Source organism: Sus scrofa, chromosome 5, assembly GCF_000003025.6.
Source record: "Sus scrofa isolate TJ Tabasco breed Duroc chromosome 5, Sscrofa11.1, whole genome shotgun sequence".
Lineage (NCBI taxonomy): Eukaryota > Metazoa > Chordata > Mammalia > Artiodactyla > Suidae > Sus > Sus scrofa.
Window position 1 is genome coordinate 102,197,266 of NC_010447.5, and position 25,034 is coordinate 102,222,299.

The 25,034-nt window shown below is 36.5% G+C and overlaps 1 protein-coding gene across 1 annotated transcript in view; it reads right to left on the bottom strand.

Annotated features, from left to right (window-relative positions):
• Window positions 1-25,034, bottom strand: part of SYT1 (synaptotagmin 1) — a 522,998-nt gene that overhangs the window by 325,953 nt on the left and 172,011 nt on the right. The window contains 1 exon segment of the mRNA XM_005652622.3: window positions 18,260-18,316. The gene's annotated coding sequence lies outside the window, so the exon portion shown is untranslated.

A 25,034-nucleotide genomic window follows, 5' to 3' on the forward strand; every position in this document is an offset into this window, starting at 1 on the left:
TTAGACCAGATACTGGATTAGAGTGCACTATAAAGTATGCTTCTGAATCATTATGACTTAATTATTTTAGACAGCTTTTAAAAAGTTTGATTGACTAATTGGACTCTCTGAAATTGAAAGCAGGAATCAGAGCTGTCCAGCCCACCAGAGGCTTCATTCCCTTTGGCACAACACCAGACTGAAAGGTACCTTAATTTGTGCCATTTTGCATGGTTGAGTTTGACAAGTGTGTTTGGGTTTCATAAAATAATCAAAGGTCCTTTCTGGCCTGGCTTTTTGCAACGACGACCCAGATTAATAAGAAGGAAACCCAGAGCTGGCAGAAGCTCGAGGCATGACGTGAACTCCTGCCTTCCTCTTTCAGGCTTGACACATGGGCGTGTACTAGTGGGAATAAGAGGGCAGAGGCAGCGATGCCAAATGATGGCACCCAGTTGTGCGTGTGCGGAGAGTAACACAGCCCACATCAGGCTGACCTTGGTGTGTGTCGTCCTAAACACATTCTCTGAGTCTCCGTTGGAGGCCCAGGGCAGTTGGATCCCGGGGAGGATGTAAGATAACATAAAGAACTGGGGCCGTTGAAGAGAACCTTCAAAGTCCGGGCCTGGTGCCCCCATCCTGACTTCTCCCCTCTGCCGTTCTACACCACTGAGCAGGAAAGAACAGTGATATTTGATGTTTTACCTGGAAACCCCAACACGTCTGTGTTACAAAGTCTCCTTGCAAACGAAGCGCTAGAGAGAATCATTCTTGACCTTCCTTGTGTTCATATCTTGCTCGTTATTTGCTTCAAAGTTCATATAAAGGTATTTGGAAAACCGTGGTTTTTATCTGATTTTAGCTTTATAAGAAATTTTTCTCTAAGGGATTCCAAGTAAAGAGGCTTAAAGGTTAAATTTTAAAAAATAACTTAGAACTGCCTCTTAAAAAAAAAAGGTTTTTTTTATTATAGTTGATAAACAGTGTTCTGTCCATTTCTGCTGTACAGCAAAGTGACCAAGTTACACATGTACACACATTCTTTTCCTCACATTATCCTCCGTCATGTTCCTTCACAAGCGATTGGATATCACAGGCATTGAGTCCGTTCTCATGGGAGTTCCCATTGTGGCTCAGCAGCATGGAGACTACGAACCCGACTGGTACCCATGAGGATGTGGGTTCAGTTCCTGGCCTCACTCGGTGGGTTAAGGATTTGGTGGTGCCATGAACTGTGGTGTAGGTCGCAGATGCGTCCTAGATCTGGTGTTTCTGTGGCTGTGGCGTAGGCCCTTGGGTACAGCTCCGATTGGATCCCTAGCCTGGGAACTGCCATGTGCCATGGCTGAGGCACTAAGAAGAAAAAAGCACCCCCCCCCAAAAAAAAGATAAGCAATTAGAACTGACTCTTAATTTCTGTGTGTCTACGTAGTTTCCTAATACTTTGACTATTTAAATGGCATTGAAGTACTATCTCCAATTCCAGTTCCATGATTCTCTTCTGTTTAATTCAGGAAACAGAACTGAGGGTCAGCTGTAAGGAGTCAATACACATAGACCTGCACTGTTGTATGAGAGACATTTGAATGAATGCATGAATGGGCACGAGCTATATGACTTTGATAACATAAAACTACCTTTAACCAACATCTGTAATGATATCCTCTTCCCATATCAAATAATTTTTTAAATGCTTTCTTTAAAAGAGGGTGTTTACTTTGATAAACTGGGGTGAATCTCACGATTTAACTAGCTCGTCATAGCAGAAAGGTTTCTCCAGTAGATGGATATATGATGTAAAAGCACATCCAGCTGACTTCTTGGAGGAAACATAGAAGTAACACTCATGTAGTGGGTATTTCTGATCTGTATTTGAAGATTTTAAAGTTTTATTCAGACTGCAGAAACGGATTAATGTGGAAGAAGTAGCCTTGAACGATGCCCAGTCTCCTGGGATAGACCATGGTGGAAGACAACATAAGAAAAGGAATATATATGTATACGACTGGTCGCTTCATTACACCGCAGAAATTGGCACAACACTGTAAATCAACTAAAATAAAAGAAATTTAAAACAAAGAAAAATTTCTTAGGACACTAAAAGGTGATCCAGTTGGAAAATGCGGTTGCTTTATTTAAAGTCTAAGCTAGTTGATTATATGACGGAAATCAACCAGCCAAGAGCAGCTGGAAATCATTCATTACAACAAAGAGGTAAAATTATGCCTTGACCTTGTTATTGCATTTTTCGGAGCATCTTTTATGTATCAGGCATTTTATTAGGTGTGTCACAAACGTTACTTCATTTATTCCTCATCACGCAAGTGTTATTATTCCATTGTATAAATTCAGTCCTAGACTAAGTATAATCCAAACTATTCAATGAAATCTTGCTTAGCTCCTGGGCTCTGACTCTGCTCTCTTAGCCTAGACAGTGACATGGCCTAGATGCCACTGACTTTGCTATGGGAACCAAAAGATACAACATCCTTAATCTGAAGCATACAGACTATAAATTTAAGATTTTCTGGGATGCTACTGCATAGGGGTATATATAAAAGTGCAACATAGCAGAAATAGTTGAGCTTTACAGCTCTGGTCACATGTTCAGTTCCAGGCAGCTGTGAGTCCCCCTCGGGGGCGCTGGGGACCAAGGAAAGCTACTATGAGATAGACATGCTGCCACTCCATGGTGTTAACTTTTCATAAAATTTTGTATCCTTAGCTAATTAAATTAGGAGCATGGGTGTAGTCTGTGCTTTTGTGTGTGTGGATGATATGTGTGTGGCATTTATGCACGTCATGTGTGTGGTCAGTACATATGTCTGCATGATGTGTGTGTGTGTATCCATGGCTGTGTGTGTTCTTTTCCTTCCAATCCATAATCCATCTCACTTTTGGTAAATACCTTTGTTTCTGAATGTGAGTAATTACTTTCTTCTTTTGTAATTTTTACAACCCTGTATCTGGAGCACTAAATTTTCCTTTTCCCTTCGCCCGTCTTTTTCCCCATCTTTTTTCAATTTTCTGCTCATTACTAATTAAACCATCAGATAACAAAGAGAAGGAAAATACAAACCAATTCGCACAGCATCTTCTACGCCTCTAAATGCCCAAAGACAAATAAATTTGTTTCTCATTTGGTAATATTTGACTGACGTATAGATTTCAAGAGATAGTGAAGCACGTGTTAGATCTGATTTAGAAATTGGAAAGTGATTATGAGGCATTTCGCGTTACTACTGGCAATATTCAAGAATCACTCTTGATTTTTCTTTGTCCCAAGGTTGTTTATTTTTTATGTTTCTCTTCCTGCCTTCCATGACTGCTAGGGGTTATTCCTGGGATATGTGTAGCAGAGAGACAGGAAGAAAAATAAAACATCAGCTTTTTACTTAATATCTTTTCTGCCCACGGGTATAGCAAGAATTGCAATAGAGTCGCAAACGCATTAAACTGGGCAAGAAATCTTCCTCTGATACACCCTCGATCATGAGTTAGTGGTTCGCATGTATGAAGAGCAGCAGAACGACAGCAGGAAACTCTCAAAGCCCAGAAGTGATAGAAGAATCAGGGGTTTTCTTCGGGTTGACGAGGGCGGGGCTGAGCCATTTTAAAAAGGAAAAATTCAAGCTGCAGAGTGCCTGAGCAGGAGAACGAATAGTAAATGGTGTCTCCACGGGGAGTAGTTAGTTCCTATTAGGAGCCTTGGTGTAAATTAGCATAAGCAGGCTCACCTCATAGATGTATATGGTGGATTTTGCATTGTTTAGGAATATTTCAATGCAGTAAGTTGTATATTGGGAGATAAAATTCTTTTGCCTTATTTGCTACATTATAAAAATATGTAAAATAGTCTTTCTAAAATTCGTTAGCTAAGACGTGAATGGCGATCTTATGTATAAAAGTGGAAATATTTTAGAGTTAAGAAAAATAAACTTCCAAATTAATGGGGGAAAATATCTAAGATAGGACTTCTGGTCTACAAAACTCATTTCCCTCATCCCTATTGCTGAGTCCTGAAGCGCTCTGAAATTTTGTTTATTCTTTCAAATAAATGTCTTTGATGAAAGAAGTTTTACTTGAAATACTATGTGATAGATTAAATCATAACAGTTTTATTTCTACCTTCAGCCTTTCCTCCTTCCCCTTCTCTCCCTCTGTCTCCTTCTCCTCCCTTGCTGCCGTCTTTGTTGTCTTTCTTCTAATATTCCTCAAGTACAGCTCTCAGAACCAGCACAGGGCCTGGTGCCATAGACTCACCAAAAAGAATTATCTGCTGTGTGCCAGGCACTGTGCTCAAAGTGCTGGCCTGCTCTCTAGAATGACGGGGTGAGAAGGCGGTGAGGTTACCCTTCTGAAGGCTGACTCAGCCCCCATCCAGAGGCTCAGTGGGTGCTGCCACAGGTGCTCCGGGAATACAGATGCGAGGGAGGAACTAAGCCTATGAGGTTAGGTAGGGAAAAGTGGAGTTTCTTAAGCCAAAGCTCTGTGTGTGCAAGACTATGAAACATTCTGAAATGATAGTTTGGGTAATTTTGGGTTCTCCTGGAGGGTGGAGGATAACATGTTGCCTTGATTTGTCTTTTTTTCCTTCTATTTAATCTTCCAACTGTTTTGTTTATTGTTCCATTACCCAATTGGCACTTTCTGCCCCAGTTATGTCAAAGAATCTGGCGTCATTGAATTTTGGAATAACTAGTGATGGGACAGAAATATCAATTTTCACATTACCTTATCCTTGTGTAATTCTGTATGGTGTCCTTTCTTCCTCTCTGTGTTGGTCTTTTCCCTCCCCTCTCCCTTGCGTTTATTCATGTATATGGATGAATAGGATGCTTGGTATATACAGAGATACAGAAACAGACTGGCTAGGATCTTGGTAGGGACAGTGAGAAATAGTAGCCATGTATATAATTTTTACATAGATTTCTTAGGCAAAGAATTTTGGTCTCAGAGACATCATTATGCTTCTGCTTCAGGCAGCTATTGCCTGAATAGGCATAATCCTCCCAATTCTTCAAGGGCATCAACAGGCAAGTTTTCAACTGCCTTCTCTCCTGACAAAATACAAACATAAACTACCAGTGGTAGAAGTGAAGCCATTATTACAAATGTTGCTAACTTAGAAAAGAGTCATATATCAGCACAAGGAAATCTGTAATCTATTGCTACACCTAGGCTCTCAAGATGGTCTTACAGACCCCAGTTTTGTGAGGTTAAAAGAGGTACCACAGGTGAAACTGCCATTCAAACTGCGATGGGCTCAACAAATCCAAACGACTTCACTATCATTTTCGATAGCAAAGGTCAAGCACGATGAGGGAGACAGAAGCAATTATTATCTTGGGCAAGTGACTTAGTCTTGCAAAGTCTTAGATTCCTCATCTGTAAATTGGGGTAACAATACTTACCTTGTAGAGTTATAAAGATTATAGATAATGTGAAAAATTTCTATGCACAGAGTTTGGTAAGTGGTAGGCATTCATTAAATGAGTTATTTTTATTCTGATTACAATAGACATTTCTAACCATCCACAACTGCAGAAAAATTGATCAAAAATTTCTTTTAAATTTACTAACAAAATGAGCACTTGCAATTCTATCTATTTTGTTCAAAAAAATAAGAAAACACCTATGACTTTATACTCCAAGCTTTAGTCAGCATGGGGGATTTCTACAAATGAAGTTTAAAGAATAAGAGATGCATTGGAATGTCTAGAAGAATAAAACAAGGGGAAGAAAAAAGATTGGCAGAGAAAAAGCAACTCTTGAATGGCAATAGCCTAGGACAAGTCGGTCATTTCAGGTGATAATAAGCACTCACCACCCCACAGCTCAGGGCTGCTCCAACTTCACGTGCAGTGGGGAACATTCTCTGCCCTTCAATATCAGATTGTACATGCAAGGTATTTGTAACAGAACACTGAAAAGTCAATGAAGGCAAACCTGGTAGCAGCTACTGTCAGAAAACATCTGAATCAATAAGACACTATCAGAATTGTCTTTCCCAAGCAAAACTGTATTAACCAAAAGCATGACAGCACTGTGAAATCTCCTCACTACAGTAACTTAAAGCAACACAGACATTGGGAAGCAGGCTTTGGTACTTCACCAAAAGGTCAGAAAATAGCAACAAAATGTTGTTATTGGATCCATTATTGAGGGCCACCTGAAAGAAGGGATGGTTCTGAACAAGAGGCAAGGTCATGCCGCTAAGTATTGACTCATTTCTATAAATGCAAGAATGTTAAAAAAACTAACACAAGTTAACAAAAATTATTTTCGTTAAGTGTATATTTTTTTGAAATTGCTACTGTGATTCTATTAGTAAGGTTTCTATAGAATGAGATTAAGCAGAAAAAATACCAAGAACAAACATTAAAGCAATGGTTTTCCACGGGCTAGAGATAAACTTCAAACACTTTAACCTGACTGTCATAGTCTCATTAGAGCCTCAACCCTAACCAACCATTCCCTATGCTTAGAAAGTTCTTTAGCAGTCACAGTAGAAAACCAGCATGGAAGCAAGCTGCGTAAGGTCGAGATGGTCTACCCTTTACTTTGTAAAATTTTTCAGGTGATAGTAAGGCACATCCCACTGGATTCCAAGCACTTATCTTTGTACTATTATAATTAATTTGAGAACGTCAATCCATTCCACTATAATGTGAATTACTGCAGGGTGGAGATTGTATCTTGCCCTGCATATAACCATGCATGGCCTGTAGGGGGCAGTGTGAAGGGACACAGAGCCATAGTCCTGCATCTAAAACTCCAACTCTGCCACGTATTAGCTGTGAAAATCACTTCACCTTTCTGATCCTCGGCTTCCTCATCTGTAAAAATGATGAGAAAGCTTTTCTACTATGAGATACATACAGATACATACATATGTATGTGTGTATATCTTGCACTCAGTGGATGCTAGCTATAAAATTAGTGAATACCTGAGAAATGTTTGTTGAAAACATGAAGGAATGAATAAACAGATGATTTCATTCTTATTAAGATTCATCTAGTGATTCCTAAATACTTCATAATTCAGAGATTAGAAGATAAATGGTAGGTAGTATTAGAAAAGTTGAAGCCTATAAAGTTGCACTCCTACTGAGAATCAACAATCCTCTTCATACTATTCTATGTATTTTTAGAAAGATGGCAATTTAAAAATACCCCGGCATCTCAAATCTTCCAAAGAAAAGTTGATGTATAAAAGTATCAGATAATCAGATGAAGACTGGCTAATTCTAGACTGAGCAGTTGAATTAAGGCATATTTATGACTCAGACACCCTAATTAGCTTCAACTCATCTATTTCTTTTGCTGATTGCCTATACTCAAGTAGGTTCCTGTGATTAATTTTAGAGTTTATGACATAAAAAGATAGCTGTCCTAGAAGCCACAGACTCATTGCGGTTCGATATTTGCATCTTAGGTTAGGAAAGAGTCAAAAAATTCTGCATTGGACAACTACATTATTCAATAAATTATAGGATAAATGGATAAACAATATGCAGCATACGGATATAATCGCATTTTTTTCAGGCTTAAGAGGGATAAAAATTGTGATGCATGCTATAACATGGATGGACCTGGAAGGCATTATACTAGATGAAATAAGTCAGACAAAGAAGGACAAATATTGCATGATTCCACTTCAGTGAGATACCTACAGTAGTCAAATTCATAGAAATAGAAAGTAGAATGGTAGTTTCCAGGGACTGGGGAGAGAGGGAGTGAGGAGTTACTGCTTACTGGATATGAAACTTCAGTTTGGGAAGATGAAATTCTTCTGGAGAAGAATGGGAATGTTTACTACCAGTGAACTGTACACTTACAAATAGTTAAACAGTAAATTTTGTGTTATATCTCATCACAATTTCAAGAAGATTAAAATAAATTAGAGATTTTGTATAGGGCTAAAGACACGCTTGAAAATATAAAAACATATTGTAGTGGAGTATTCGTGGGTGGGATAAATCTAATTTTGGTGAGGAAAAAGAAAAGAATTTCAGTAAAGCCATCACTGTGATAGAGCTGGGTAAGAAGTCATCAATTTGGTTGCACTGGCACTGAGAACCTCCTCTATGCCAGAGTCTGGGATTCAAAAAAGATTTACCATACTTGGGGAGCTCACCCTCTCATGCAGAGAGAAACTCTTCAAACATCATTTCAGTGTAAGTCTGAAATGTGTGTGTCTAAGATTATGGGTTTTAGCATTATATAGACTCAGGTCTGTATCTGGCTCAAAAATTATAAGCTTTGTTACATTAAGAAAGTTAGTTTGCATCTCAGAATCTCAGTTTCCACATTTATGAAAGCTGGGAATTGACATGCAGCGTTCTCAGGAGGAAGTAAGTCTTCAGTTAACAGTGACCCCCTGGGACAGAGGCATGGCTGGTGGGGCTGCCTGGCAAATGGGGATGGCGGGCTGGTTTGGCCTCACTATGCCACTTCCCTGTTGACACCACCATCATAGAAAGGGCATAGCATTGTTTGATTGTTACTAGTGGGGTTATTCTTGAAACAGTGTTAATTATATTTACATCCAAAGTTATGAAACAAATTAAAAATTAAAATGTAAGCATTATTTCCTTGGTCTGAGTTGTCCAATAGAATGGATGGTATAGATGTACTGAATGTTTATTTCCCTGCAAAATTTACATAAAAATCCTGACACCCAATGTTTTGGTAAGAGGTAGAACCTTTGGGGGTAAGTTATTTTGAAAAAAGAAAAACGCAACTGGAAGATGCAGGCTTCCTGGCTTAAGACTATACTGCAAAGCAATATGGTCTTGGCACAAAAAAAGAAATACAGATCAGTGGAACAGGATAGCATAAACCCAAGCACTTATGGTCAACTAATCTATGACAAAGAAGCAAGAACATACAGTGGAGCAAAGACAGTCTCTTCAGTAAAGGGTGCTGGGAGATCGGAGAGCTGTGTGTAAAAGAACAAAATGAGAAAATCTCTAACATCATACTCAAAAATAAATTCAAAACAGATTAAAGATCTAAACTTAAGACCAGACACTACAAAACTCCTAGAGGAAAACATAGAACACTCTTTGACAAATCATAGCAATATCTTGTTTGAGCCATCTCCTAGAATAATGATGACAAAAACCAAAATAAACCAATGGGACTTAATTAAACTTTAAAGCTTCACACAGCAGGAGAAATCCCCCCCCCCGAAAAAAACCCTGATAACAAACAAAAAACCCAAAAAGGCAACCCACAGGATGAGAGAGAAAAATGTTTGCAGATGAAGGGATCAACAAGGAATTAATCTCCAAAATATCCAACTATCTCATGGAACTTTATATATATATATATACTTATATATATCAAACTCAATCAAAAAATGGGCAAAAGATCTAAATATAAATTTCTCCAAAGGAGACAGATGGTCAAAAAAACACATGAAAAGATGCTTAATACAACTAATTATTAGAGAAATGCAAATCAAAACTACAATGAGGTATCACCTCAGATCAGTCAGAATGGCCATCATCAAAAGTCTAGAAACAGTAAGTGCTGAAGAGAGTGTGGAGGAAAGGGAACCTTCCTGCACTGTTGGTGGGAATATAAATTGGTGCAACCACTATGGAGAACAGCAAGGAAGCTCCTTAAAAACTAAATATTAGAGCTACCATATGACCCAGCAATCCCACTCCTGGGCATCTATCCAGAGAAAACTGTAATTTGAAAAGATACATGCACCAAATGTTTTCTGGAGCACTATTTCCTATAGCCAAGACATGGAAACTACCTAAATGTCCCTCAAAAGAAGAATGGATAAAGGTACATGTATACAATGGAATATTATTCAGCCATAAAAAGAATGAAATAATGCCATTTGCAGAAACATGGATGAACCTAGAAATTATCATACTGACTCAAGTAAGACAGAGAAAGACAAATATATATTACATGTGGAATCTAATAAAAATGATACAAAAGACCTTATTTATAAAAAACAAACTCATATTTCAAAACCAATCTTATGGTTTCCATAAGTAAAGCCATTGGGAGGAGGAAAGAATTGAAGAATTGAGGGGGTGGGGAATAACATATACACATTATTGTATAAAACATGATTAACAAGATCGAACTGTATAGCACAGGCAAAGTACTCAATAGTTTGAAATAACCTATATGGGAAAAAAGGATGGATATATTTATATATATGATTGAGTCACTTTGCTGCACACCTGAAACTAATACAACAATGTAAGTCAACTACACTCCAATGAAATTAAATTTAAAAAAAGGAAAAAGGAAAGGCTGGTTGAAAATATCCGACGGGAAGCAGAGTTAAATGAGGAAGAAACAAAGGTTAGAAAGAGGATAGTGTATGTATAAAGCCAGCTTCATTTATTTTTCAGTTTTGGGGCAGGGTCAATTCAGTGTCAGGAGAAATGAAAACATATTTTGCTCCTGTCTCCCTGTCATTCATCCTCTCTCCATCCCCAATACTGTAAATACTGTGGGTCAGCAGAGACTGTGGGTTTTCATAGATTTATTTGTGCAACCACTCTGAGTACATGTCTAAGAAAACAGAAAACATCTAAAAATGAATTTTGTTTCAAAACTGTTTCATAGGTTAGGGCCTGTCTGTATTTTTCTCTATTTAGCTGTTTCAACAACAAATTTGGCTTAGCCTTTTGTAAAAGGTACCAACAATTGTTCAAATCTCATAATAACTGCCAACAATGGACATATTAATAATGACACAATTATGCAGGCCCATCTTGTCTAGAATTTATATTAATAGGCATATTTTATATAAAAAAATCTTAGTCTATAATACAATGGTATTAAAAATACTGTTACCTATAAAATGTTCTATGACATAATGGGAATATTATGAAAATCTTCTCTAAAATAAGAAAAACATTTTAAAGTACAAAAGAGAAGGAAAATTCAAGACTAATGTTCAAATATCACATACTGAATAAAAAATAAATCACTTCCCAGGAGATGTTAAGGCAAATATGTCAATGCTATATGTCAGCATAAAATGGATAAGCAAAAACCCTGAGCAACTGGCAAAACTGCTAAGAATTATTTTTTACAATATATTTCAGACTGTTGAAAATTCATATATAATACCACTTTGGGGGGTCATGGAGTTAGTTATCAAACCAGTGCAATTTGAGCATTTGTTTAGAGACTTCATTTCCTCAGTCTGAAACATTTTGTACCGATTCATAAACATAGGCTTCACCAGGGTACTTTTGAAAGCAGGGTACTTTTGATTTCCGTTTTCAGAAAAACAACAGCAGAGTTAAGCAATTCATACGTACTGTAAGAACATGTGTCATGAAGTGCTCAAAGGTACAATGGCGCATAAGCTGAAGCAGATTTTTTGTATTTTGGAATAGGAAAGAAACAAAATTGAAGTTTAAGTAAGGATCAAATTTTAAGGAAAAGAGAAAAATAAGACATTTACCATGAATTACATTTTCATGATAAATGAATCACTATTGCTAAGCCTGGGATATACTTATCTTTAGAGGCAGAACAGGATTTGACATCAAAAGTAAGAGTGGTCTTGGTATTGACAGCCTATGAGAGTACTAGAAAGGGACTTTTATGATATTTGCAAAAGCATGACTCAATAAAGCAAATTAAAGTGGTAGATATGAAACTCATTAACAGGAAATAGTTGAGGCACTAGAATGAATAGAAACTCAAATGATTCCTTATCATGGGGAGAAAAGCAGCAAAATAATGAGTTTTGCTATCTGAGGTTTCCTTGGTGAAAGAATAATTTTGTGATTTCAGTTTCAGAAATTACATTACAAAACTTTGTTTAACTTGTTAAAAAGCAGAATATATCATTTTGCCAAGCAGGGGCATGAACTGCCCTTGACTCTACAAGGGTGCATGTAATAACATGTGTTGGGTATAGTTTCTCTCCAGAAACCTGCTAAGCCTACACTTGAGTTAGGTTTATTTTCTCCAGAGAAAATAACCTCATTTATGACTACAAAGGAAGGCATTTCATGGTAGGAGAGAAAGCCTTTTTGGTACCCTTCACATCATGATGCAGGCTGATTTAGCTCACTGGTAGAGCCATGAAGACTGTCAGAAGGCTTCAAGTCCCACTTTGACCTCTCTGAAAGGGAGCTCATTGACCTGGCTGATTTCAAGAGTATTTGCTTTATATTAGAAGAGGGTTTATGAGGATTTCTAGTAACGGGCTTATGGTGGACTTATACTTGAAAACCAAATTTCCCCTTCCACTCAGGATTTCTAACCAGTGTTCACCTCTATTCTTCCTTCATACTTTCCTTCCTCTTTATTCCTCACAGGCTCGTATGAGTTTTATTTTGTACGATTTTTAAAAGAATGCCCTTTTAATATTGTGGAGGAGATACCTTTAATAGAAAATATAACTAAAGTATTATTTGCTAATGTTACCATATTAACTTCTATAATAAACGCTAAATAAATATGTAGGAATTCTCACGTGAAACCTATAAAATAGGACTTACTATCTTCATTTTATTAATACATGAGGACGTTGAGGCAAAGAGGTGAAGCTGTCTTCCTGAGGTCATGTAGCCAGTAAGTAACAGAAAAAGGACTTGAATACAACTCTTTCCTCCATTGCCAATGTTCTTAATTACAAAAATGAATACTGTGACCCAAAGTAATGGCTTGGTGCAGACAAGTATTGTAAATAAATATCAACGTTAGAGCAGATCAAAATTATCTTACTAAGCTTTAAAACCATATTTCTGATTTTAAAGCATTTCCCTTTGTTCTCTTTTGTAACTATCCGACATATTTCAGAGCCATGAAAGATGGTAACGTTCTCAGAACAAAACGAAGACTAATATCATGAGAGCTTCTACAGCAAAGATTGTTTCTAGAAATAAAAAGTAGATTGAATTCTACTGAAGTCTATCAAATAATCATAATAACTAACTTGAATGTAATACCTAAAAATCATGAGGTCTACTAAATTACTCTAAATCCTCTAGCTAATAACCAGTGGGGCTGAGATTTGAACACAGAGTGTGAGTTTCCAAAGCTGGTAAGGTGCCATCATGAAGTTAGAGGGGTTCCTTGATTAGCGCTGTAGAAAATGCCCCAAGTCATGACATAGTTCAGCTTTGCTGCATCATGAATAATGGTAATTGTGGGAAACCCCTATTACCCCATGTCCCCAAAAAAGTGACAAAATTCTCAGTCATCTGGGAAATAAAGACATAAAGTGGTTCTGATCATGATGAATATGATGAGTATCTTAAATTACTGTAAGTTAAAGTACTGTTATTCTCTTTGTAAACAGGCATGCCGCTATTTGTGATTACTCTGGAAGCTACTTGATGGGAGAGGCTGTGCTTTGGTCACTCTTATGTCTCCCTCACCTGGGGCAGTACATACAGTGCATAGTACATACCATGGGTACTCACTAGCAACTACTAAATAAAGAATAATGAATAAGTGAAAGAATAAATTTCCAAAGTTTTACCAAAGATTTTAAAGGGAATAAGTCCAGATAATATCATAAGCATCAAAATCTAAGGTGCATAACCCGTGGGCATCCACTTAATTGCTAATTAGTTCATAAACAAAATGCCCAATAGAGTTCTTTCTCTTTAGGTGACCTTTTATACCTATGGTGGTCAATTGTTTCAATTTTGGGTCTACTTATTCTTTCTAAAGATAGCTGTCTTTCATAATTACATCCTTTTACCATGGTTTACTTTTAGCATGTGAAGGACAAATAGGCCATGTTGCAATCTTCTGTTTATTGATGAGTTTTTTTAAAAGTAGTATTATATGTACATCAAGTATTCCTCACAGACAAATGACATTTTAAAAAGTGATATATTTCACTCCTCCCACCACACTGTCATTCATACGGGAAAAGGAATTATGCTTTGCCTTCCCCAGCTAAGTGTTTATTTAAGAGTGATAACTTGAAAAGTAGTAAATCAGACAGACCTAAGTTCAAATGGTTAACTCTGCAGCTTACTAAATTAGGCTAACTTTATGAGGCTTTCGGGTTTTTGATTTTTTTTCCTTTTATGGCTGTACCTGAGGCATATGGAAGTTTCCAACTAGGGTTTAAATCAGAGCTGCATCTGCTGGCCAGCACCACAGCCACAGCAATGGGGAATCAAACCCACATCCTCATGGATACTAGACACGTTTGTAACCCGTTGAGCCGTAATGGGAACTCCAGGACTTCAGTTCTTACCTTCCTCATCTGTAAAACTATGGTAACATAGGAATAGTTCTTTCGATAATCAAGTTTAATTATATAATTAGTAGAGCAGCCAGCAGAAACTAAGAACACAGTAAGTGTCTCCTTTCCTTTCCTAACATGCTTCCTTTTTTGTAAGAACTTTCTTAGGTCTAGGTGTAAGAAAGCTGATCAGGATAAAGGATGAATTACAAAATTCAAGGAAAAGGGAGTATCTCCTGGATGACCATTATCGTCTAAAAGGTCAATCAATAACTTTGGTTTCATCAGCCACAGACTGTTTAAATTGGTATATTAGATTCCCCAAACAATAAAGGCAAATTTTCACATGAAAAGAAGTTGCTCTTATATAACAATATAAAACTGAAATTCATAATTAAACATCATTGCAGCAATCCCTATATAGCTCATTAGATCTCACGAAGTCTTAGGAAGTAGACTGGGCAGATTTTTTTTAATTACCTAGATAAAAAGCGGAGAATCAAAGAGGTAGTTGCTTAGTTGTTGCTGATGGTAGATTGTGTGCATGTGTTATTACGGCCCAGTGGTAATTAGCCACGAGATATGGAATGTCATCACCTCCCCCAGGACTCTTCGCTATGCCGAAGGGAACTGGGTGAAGTCTCTAATTCTTTCCATTATAAACATCATCCTAATGAGCTATATCAAAAAAAAATTGGCAGGTAGAGAGTAGGCAGAGTTAGCTATATAAAATTTCAGTAGAGTTTTGGTTGCAGGAGGTTTAAATTTTGAGAAGAGGCTTCTTGCGTCAATCTGAGACCCTCAGGTTGACAGTAAGTGCTTTCAGTTAACAGGACAGATAAGAAAAATCGTGGGTAGTTAATGAAGCCAGAGCTTTTCCTGATTCTGTCACTCGATACAAGTGCTTGGATAAATGACTTGTCTTTCCGGCCCTCTATAAATGAGGATATTAGAAGAGGTGATATCTATAAAATAGGAATAGGGAAATTTTTTTCCTAGCTCTATGCTACTGCTATACACACACACACACACCCACCCGACTACACTTTTTGCTTATAGGGATTTATTCAAACAAAGAGAGGTTTGACTAAATGAAACTTGTGAGGGGCATTTACAAAAAAATGTGTGGTCTCTAATGAATCACAAGCCTTTTTCTAATTAAAATCTGCTCTCCATTAAGACTCTTCTTACTGAAAAGCTTTTGCTCTATTTGGTGTATCAGGAGCAAGCCTGTTAATAACAGCCATGATTTGAGTGAGACCGTCAACTCCCACTAGTATTTAAAGAAGTTCAGCAAACTTAGGATAAGGTGAATAGTTTCCAAGAAGCATGCCTGAACACCTGAACTTTTTAAGTAAATCCTCTTTGTTATTATTTTCTAGTATGTTTAGAGTCTATAGGGAGCTGACCCCCATGGAGTTGCCAAAAGAACCACTGAATATTCAGGAATTGAGAGGAAAATTATTTATATAAAATATAAAATCCAATGGTCCTCTTTCATTACTTTCCTTATCTTAAGCGCAAAAAATTCTTGTATTTGTAAGTATTGTGAAATACTTGTAGGTATTTGTGAAATATGAGTGCAGCGTGCTCTAAAGATCTTTAGTATTATTTTAATTAATTGCCAAATTGTTAAGTTATGGGCTTTGAAGCAAAATTATAGAAGGTTTGAAGGCTTTCTTATGCTAAGAACATCTTTCATTTGTAAAGTATGATTCAAATATAAGTTTTAAAAGCTCATTTACTAGTTGTGAGCTTAAAGTGCAAGTACATATTCTGTAGATAAAGACAGGAAAAATAGTCACTGTGTTATCCAAACTCTTCATGTATTGATACCTCTAACTCATGAAGTCTCTGGAGATTAAAACACATATTAAGATATATTTTGACAGCAGCTTTGTTTTAATCCAGAGTATTTCTCTTCATAAATATTTTATAAAATTTTAAAGAAATAAACTTGACTTTTTATTATTCAGGCTGAAATTAAGTCATTTTTCCCTTACAGTTATTTGAGAGTAATTTAGCATCTAGTTGCTAAATAAAACACCAAGACTGAAAGGAAAAATTGCCCCACACCACAAAATGCACCAAGAAAAGCATGACTCTTTCTTGGAGACATGCACATTATTTTCCCTAGGATTACTCCAAATGAGCCAAAGAACTCTCACTTGAATCCATTCCCTCTAATGTTTGCCATAGTAAATCCTATTTCAATAAAATTATGAAAATTCAAATTCAGATAAAATAACTTATTTGGTCTAGTATTCAGTATGACAATAAGTTAGAGATAAATCAGGTCAGATAAGAAGCTACTGATGATTTTTTTTTACAGTAGGTTTATAATAAGATGACTAAGAATTTTGAGAGGTGAGGGTAGGTATTATCCGGCTCTTGCATGGCAACCATAGTACAACTATGTGTGGTTCACTCATTTAAGAAATGAACCCTTCCCCAGTGAGTAACGTTCAAAATTGAAACTATGATTTAAAACTGAGTTGTAAGCATAAAAACAAAACGTAAGGAAACCCAGACTTCTTGCGGGACAACTGCTGTGAGTTCCTACATTTTGGCAGAATGACTTAGTTGCCTCTGACGAGGAAGATGCCAGAGAAAAGCCACATCAAAAAGACACTGTTCATTTCTTTCATATCTTGCACGTCACTCAAATTGGCAAAGCTTTTTGTTGTTGTTACATGATAGAAAAATCTAATTCTTAATTATCCTTCTTATACCCAGGACTGTGTAAACATGTTCTTCCACCTCAAAAGAGCAATTCACATACTAGAGTTTCTTTTTGAAATCAAGGAGCAGTTTTTGAAAATTTTGAAGTTGAATTTATAAATAAATTCCTGATTTAAAACTGAAAATGTAAGGACATTGTACATAGGGACAGCAAAAAATGAGGTAAAGGAGTTCGAGTAAAGTGAAGCATCACATGGAAAATACTGAGGCAGATAAGTAAAAGAAAATCCTTCTCTCCCTGCTCCTCTCAAACTTCAAAAATAAATAAAATAGATTTAGGATAAATTACATTTATATCATCATTACCATGATTAATTATCTTAAGTCATTTAACATGAAATGTAATTCATGCATTAAGGTTCTTTGGGTGCTAGAAAATCTTATTATACAAGCTTAATTTGTATATATCCTAGATAATTATTTATGAAATTTTTTGATATCAGATATACTTTCCACTGAACTTTATTCTATTTTGATATAAATCGAGATATATAGATCTACTATTTTGTTAATTTAATACATTTTACTACAATGCCTTATTTTTAAATTTTAGAGGAGTAAATTTGAAAACTCATTTCAAAAGGACCATAGTATTCGAAGTGATATAACATGGGTCATCAAAGCATACTGTGCTTTTCCATTACTCTACTCTTTTTGATACGCATATATTAAAATTTATAGTTGTTTACATTTAGGAAATTGTTATGATATTACTATTTCTACCAGAAAGAATGATAAGAATATATCTCATTTTACTTAATAAAAACATATTTAGGAAAGCAATTATTACTATCAATCAATAGCTCTGTAGGGAAACACAGGTCATAATTAAGTTGTGAGAAGATTGGAAAAAATGTACTATTGAGATTAAGTTATAAATTTTAAATCCTGCAGATGGTTGCCATTATTTAAGAATTCTAACTTACGGCTATAAACAAACCAAGCATATTGATTCTGCTGAAAAATTTTTGTACTACATACAGAGAACATGAAGAAGTTCAATTCAATTTTACCTATTTTTTTCTTCTATAGAATGTAAATGATATGATGCTAGTGAAAAGATATGATGGAATTAACATAAACATTTTCTGCAACATATATATATCGCAAGGATTACCCTGGACTCTTATCAAAGAGGATTATAGGATAAATGATTTTCAGTGTGCTCCAGTAAATTGAAATTGAGTTTTCGAAGGCTCCACTTGCTCACTATGTTAGCTTCTTATATTAGAAGTCAGAAAGGTGAATATTTCTAAAAAGAAATTTGAAAGGTCTTCTAACATTATAGAAACTCCAGTATAATTATTATTTCATTAAAGTACTTACTCTTCTTTGGGAATTCTGGGGTGTTTGGGTCTTTGTTTTCTTGCAGATTTTTTTTTTCTAAAAGAAAAACAGTAGGCACAGTGGTTAGGTGATGACACATAGTTCAGAATCATTTCATATTGTCATGAACATAACTGATTCATTTTAGCAGTATTTCTACTTAAAAATCTTGCAGTATGTACATCCAAATACAATACTATCTTGTATGTATATTTAGTAGGTAGAGTACAAGATGGATAGGATTTTAAAGTTTCTGATTTGCAGATCGAGGTTCTATGAGTAATTTACACACTGATTTTGTGAAGTTAGTTATGCTCCCTGTACTAGTTTTTCAAACTATTGAAAACTGAAGTACTACGAATTTAGGCAGACACTGTTAGAGAAAAATTACATTATTATACTCATTAAAAAGGAATCATACAATTATTATCTTGCTATATTGAGTATCAACATCATTATTATGAATTAGACTTAGACATGTCATATTACCTGTAATTTTATAGTTTCACTAAAGTTAGGAGCACTTCAATAAATTATACATGTTTCTGTATTTTCTGAGCCAAATCAAGGTCCACATATAACCTAATACTATTCTAGTATATATATGGGAATATATACACACACCCATACATTTATACAATATATATATATTATATATACATATATATAATATACATACACACACATGCAGACATGAGCAATCCTATCAAAGGTAAGGAGAAAAATAATCTCACATCATCACAAAAAAAAAAAGTACAAGTTTCAGTTTAGAGAATAAAATTAAATCCTTCTCAAGAGTCAATATCATGGACGGAGTTAATGTAACAAAGATGTCAAGAATTTCTGATTTGGTTTGACAAGTTAGCAACTCACAAGTGAAAAATTTCACAGTGCAAGAGACAATTATATTTTTACATATAAGTTCTCATCTTTTTCCTTGCAAAATTTAAGTAGAATAAAAACCAAGAAGGAATTAAGTATTTAAAAATAGGTTGTGACTGTTTTAAGAGTTCTCACAGTGTCCATTTTCAATAGAACAACAAAAATATTATAATGCCAGCAGCTCTGGCAACTGGCTTACATAGGTATTCAGTGGAAAAGATCTGAAGTGACAGCTATTTTTGCAAAGCTGCATTTACAGCATCTGTTCAATGGTTAAGACTCCAAGGTTTCCTTTCATTTTATTCCTGCTTAAAACTCAGCCGTTTTCTGGTAAAATCCATTTGAAAGAGCAACGTAAAAATGCACTTAGATTTACTTGGCTGCCTCTTAAAATATGACTCTGAGCCCCAATCAATTTTAGATAAGATTTCTATACATAGTTTTAGGATACTGACACTTTCTAAAACAAAAGCTACAACAGAATTCCGTGGACATACATATTAAGGTAACACAGTGACATAAAGCTCTTTATAAGACATATGGGGGGCATGTTAGAGAAAATGAAGGTTTTCTACTAAAAAACTAAGAGAATCCTTGAAATCATATATATTGTATGTTATTATTTACCAGGGTTCAGGCTTCCCAAAGGGATGCAGTGAAAGGATTAAACAGTTTTTGTGACTTATGAGCCATCTGCAGGGATTTGATTTCATTTTGGTTTTGCATGCATATCTATCACAAGGATGAATAGGCAAGTGTGTTTTCCCGGAGGGAACAAACAACTATTTTATTTTTAATCTATGTGCTGAATATGGATGTGCATAGTATTTTTCTGGCAGCTAATTTCTGTCTCTTGCGTGTGTAAACATTTCTCTCTCTTTTAGAGGAAAAACAGGAAAATAATAAGAGATGATTCTGCACCTTCTGGCACCTTATCCGGTTTTTCAGGAATGTAATTGCTCTCAGTAGGTCTGACTCAGACAGTTCCTTAGTACTTTTGTGTGTTTTTACGATACTCAAAAAAATAAAATAAAATAAAATGAATCTGTGTAGGTAGGTTTATATACTTGCATGCATAAAACTGATGTCAGTAAAACTGATGTCTCTTTCACGTTCTTTTTATCTAGTTTTAGAAGCAGGCTTGATGTAGAGGAAAAAGAAAATTATCTGAGATGTAGGGATTACTGCTACTCAACAGTAGCTAGAAATCAAGGTGCTGAAACATTGTAGCTCTAATCATAATTATGTTGATACAACTAAGAAAACACTGCATGCTTTAGACACTATAGAAACTACAAACCGGTGTTTCTTATTTTTGTGGGGGAAGGAACTATTTGTATTCATTTTAACACAGGACATTTAAAAATGCCCAGGTTTTTTTTTTTTTTTTTTTTTTTTTAAACAGAACTTAGTTTCAAAAATGACAACTCATATTTATATCTAAACTTTAAAAAATTATCCTCAGTATTTCATTTTGATGAAAGGAATGATTTTAATCGAGCTTTCGCTAACACAGCACGGACCTAATGTTTATTTGGTGTTGGATTTTAAGTATGCATTGTAAATTTGGGCAACATAGAAACATTGTCCCTTTAGCCCCAGGTAGACTGGATTGACCACAGACTCCTATCTGAAGTTTTAAATTTCGAAACTGCAAAACACTGATAAACTCAGTCTCTTTTTTGTGCTGTATCCTACTGAAATACCCAACCTTGTGGTCTGATCATGGTTTCAAAGTTGATGTGGCGTTTCCTCAGCACAGATACCACTATTCCTAAAGGACTCTGTTAACCATCTTTGGGCTTAAATTCCTATTCTTGGACCAGTGGTCAACAAGTAGGCGTTCCTTTAAAAAGAGCCACTATCAGGTCATTAGTGACTGAATGTAAGTTTCTAAGCAAAAAAGTAGGAGTTCCCATCGTGGCAGAGCAGAAATGAATCCGACTAGGAACCATCAAATTGAGGGTGTGATCCCTGGCCTCGCTCAGTGGGTTAAGTATCCAGTGTTGCCGTGAGCTGTGGTGTAGGTTGTAGACATGGCTTGGATCTGGTGTGGCTGTGGCTGTGGGGTAGGCCGGTGGCTCTGACTCCAGTTCGACCCTCACCTGGGAGCCTCCATATGGCACGGATGCAGCCCTAAAAAGACAAAAGACAAAAACCCTGAAAAACAAAAAAGTAAAGCACTGCATGACAACTAAATGGATTTTTTCTAGATTAAATCCTGGACCCATGGGAAAAACAATTAGCTACTAACATTATTGTGACAGTGGATAAATTTTTTTTTTTTTTTTTGTCTTTTGCCTTTTTTTGTTGTTGTTGTTGCTATTTCTTGGGCCGCTCCCGCGGCATATGGAGGTTCCCAGGCTAGGGGTCCAATTGGAGCTGTAGCCACCGGCCTACGCCAGAGCCACAGCAACGCGGGATCCGAGCCACGTCTGCAACCTACACCACAGCTCACGGCAACGCCGGATCGTTAACCCACTGACCAAGGGCAGGGACCGAACCCACAACCTCATGGTTCCTAGTCAGATTCGTTAACCACTGTGCCACGACGGGAACTCCAGTGGATAAAATTTGAATATGGATGATATACTATATAAGGGTAGTATGTCAACAGCAAATTGCCTGTGCTTGATACCTGTTCTCTATAATGTAAGAGAAAGTCCTATTCTCAGGACATACTTTAGGATAAGTCACATATGTCTCCAACGTATTCTCAAAGTATTTGAAAAATTCATGAACTGTACATACACATTCATACACATACAAGATATAATGAATATATATGTAGGTATGTATGTACATGCATCATTTTTTATGAGCGACAGGAGAATCTGATTATAGGATAAAATGCAGACAGTTGCTTAACCTAGGTAAATGGCATATGAGAACTTCGTGCACTATTATTGCAATGTTGTGTGAGAGTCTGAAATCACAAAACAAACTATACCAAAAAAAAAAAAGACACTAGAACTATTTTTTAAAATTAAATAAATATAAAACACTACTTTTCAATATCTCTACAAAATATCACAGTGAACTGTGGCTATTCTTATTTTGTTCTTTAAGCACGAGGTTGGTTTATTTTGTCTGTAACCACGAAAGATAATGACACTTATCTGGATAACTAGGATTATGTGATAAAAGAAAAATATTACATCAAGGAATAGGATAAGCAAATGTTCTATAACCATCACTATGGGTACCTCTGGGATTGCTTGGAGAAACAATAAATCAGACAATAACACATAATGTGGACCTTCTTTGAAAGAAAGGTAAGGCCAAAAGATTGTACCTCATAATCAGAGCAAAGAAAATTTTCTATTTTTTGTGCCTAACCATTGAAAGCTCCTTAAGAGGCTTAAGTCTACAAGCCTGTCCTCATTAGGATAGAAGCAAATATTTACCAACAAAGACTGAAAAGCATAGGGTAAGGGGAAGGATGAAGGATTTGATCATTTTTCTGATGTGACCCTTTATTATACAAGTCAAAACACTCTATAAAATATTTGTTGGCCGTCAGAGTAATAACAAATCACATACTGGGTTCAACCATGTTTAACATTTTCATTATACTCAAAATAATTATTTTACAGTGGGGGCTGGATAATGAGGCAGAATGGCACTGAGTCAGAAGAGAGCAGCTAGTACCTTGAAAAGGAGGAATGGGACTTCATTAAATGAAAAGCTTGGGAAAGTTAATTGGGACTGGGTGGAGATAAGGACACTACCAGTGCAAGAAAAATTAAACTACTTTTTAGGTATAGCAGAAAGGCATCGTGAGCACAGCTAAGGGGGACGAACTCTAGAAACATGAGTGACAGGAGCAAGATTGTGCCCGGGGGGCCTCCGTTGGCCTTCAGCTCCTGGAACAGTGCCTTGAACACAGATTCATGTTTGTTGAATGAATAATATTGCATACTGCCACAAGTAAAATTACATTGTATATAACCCTAGTCTAGTCTGCCTCTGTCTGATCTAGTGTGTGACCTGAGGCCCATCACTTCATCAGTTCTGGCTCAGTTTCATCAGCCCTGATGTGAGAGAGTGGAAGAAGGTGATTCTCCAAGGTGCTTTCCGTTTCTACGCATTTCTGTGTGTGAGTCTGCTTAATAAAGTGCACAAGTGTGAACACTTTTATAGAAGAGCATAGCCAGATACTAGTTTTTTTTTTTTTTTTTTTTTGTCTTTTTAGGACCGCACCCATGGCATATGGAGGTTCCCAGGCCAGGGGTCCAATCGGAGCTGTAGCCACCAGCCTACACCACAGCCACAGCAATGCGAGATCTGAGCTGCATCTGAAACCTTCACCACAGCTCATGGCAACACTGGATCCTTAACCCACTGAGTGAGGCCAGGGATCAAACTCGTGTCCTCATGGATGCTACTCGGGTTCATTAATTGCTAAGTCACAATGGGAACTCCCCAGATATAAGTCTAAATGAAGAGAAAGAGGGCAGGAAGAGGAATAAAAGGGCAATGCTTTGATTCAAGTAATGGAAAATAAATTCCATTGAAAGAGACTTCAATATAGAAGAGAGAATGCAAAAGGTGCTTTATGGATTTGGAATAATGACGTGATGTTTACATGTGCTATTCATACACGTATGAATGCGGACGTACAAATCTTTAGCTGTTCTTCTTCTTACTATCACAATGACTCTACTACACACTCTGCTTCCACATCTAGAGTCTCCAAGTGAATAGAAACAGGGAGTGTTGAAGATATGCCATAAAATGGCAGGATTTTATGTAAATACTCTTTCAGTACAAGATTGTAGAATTGTTACTGTCCATCTTAGAGAAAACTGAAGAAACTATTAGGACCCATATTTAATTCAAGAATCACCAGCACAATTGCTGGTAGCTCTACTATATCTTGATGACCAGAACTGGCTTCTTGCTACTTACAGTGGCTAAGACATGGAAACAACCCTAGTCCATCGATAGATGAATGACTAAAGAAGATGTGGTACATATATACAACAATACTACTCAACCAAAAGAAAAAAAAAGAATGAAATAATGCCATTAGCAGCAATATGGATGGACCTAGAGATTATCATATTAAGTGCAGTAAGTGAGACAGAGAAAGATAAATATCATATAGTATCATCTATATGTGGAATCTAAAATATGATACAAAGAATCTGTCATTTAATCTAAAACTAATCTATCTATCTAAACAGAAACAGATGTGGGGTTGTTGGGGGGGGTGATGGATTGGGGCATTTGGGGTTAACAAATGGAGCCCATTATTTATATGTATAACTGAAATGCTTTGCTGTATACCAGAAACTAACACAACATTATAACTCAACTATAATTCAGGAAAATAAATTTTAAAAACTCACTGGCTTCCTCATGGTTCTTTCCTGTAAGCTGTTGGGCACTTGCATTCTGCACCATGTCACTTAGCCTTTGCAAGTGATCTCATCAAGTTCCCTAGTTCCATATACACCAATTTTGGATTGACAACTAGAGGAAGCATGTGTGTTTCCCAACCAAAAGGCAGTGCTTACAATGAATAATGCTCAGTAAACACTCATCTGTTGGTGGAGATGGGCAGAGTATATTTTGAGCTCAGAAAATGTACTGGAATGCTGATTGGCAGCTACCAAAAACTGACTTCTTGGCCATCAAGCATAATTGGTGATCCTGGAACTTCTGTGGTGCCCCTACCTTGTGTCTTATCATCATCCTATTCTTCTAGGGATTTGGGGGAAGAAAGCCAGGGACCTACCATACAGGGCTGAAAGCTATCCTGTTCTGTAATTAGTCAAATAGCCTGAAGAGCAGCCAAAGCTATGATTTGAAATAATCTTGCCATTTCAGTTTGAGACACCGATGAGGTGAGCAGGGGCCCGTTTGTCAGCATTGTCAGAAGAGAGCA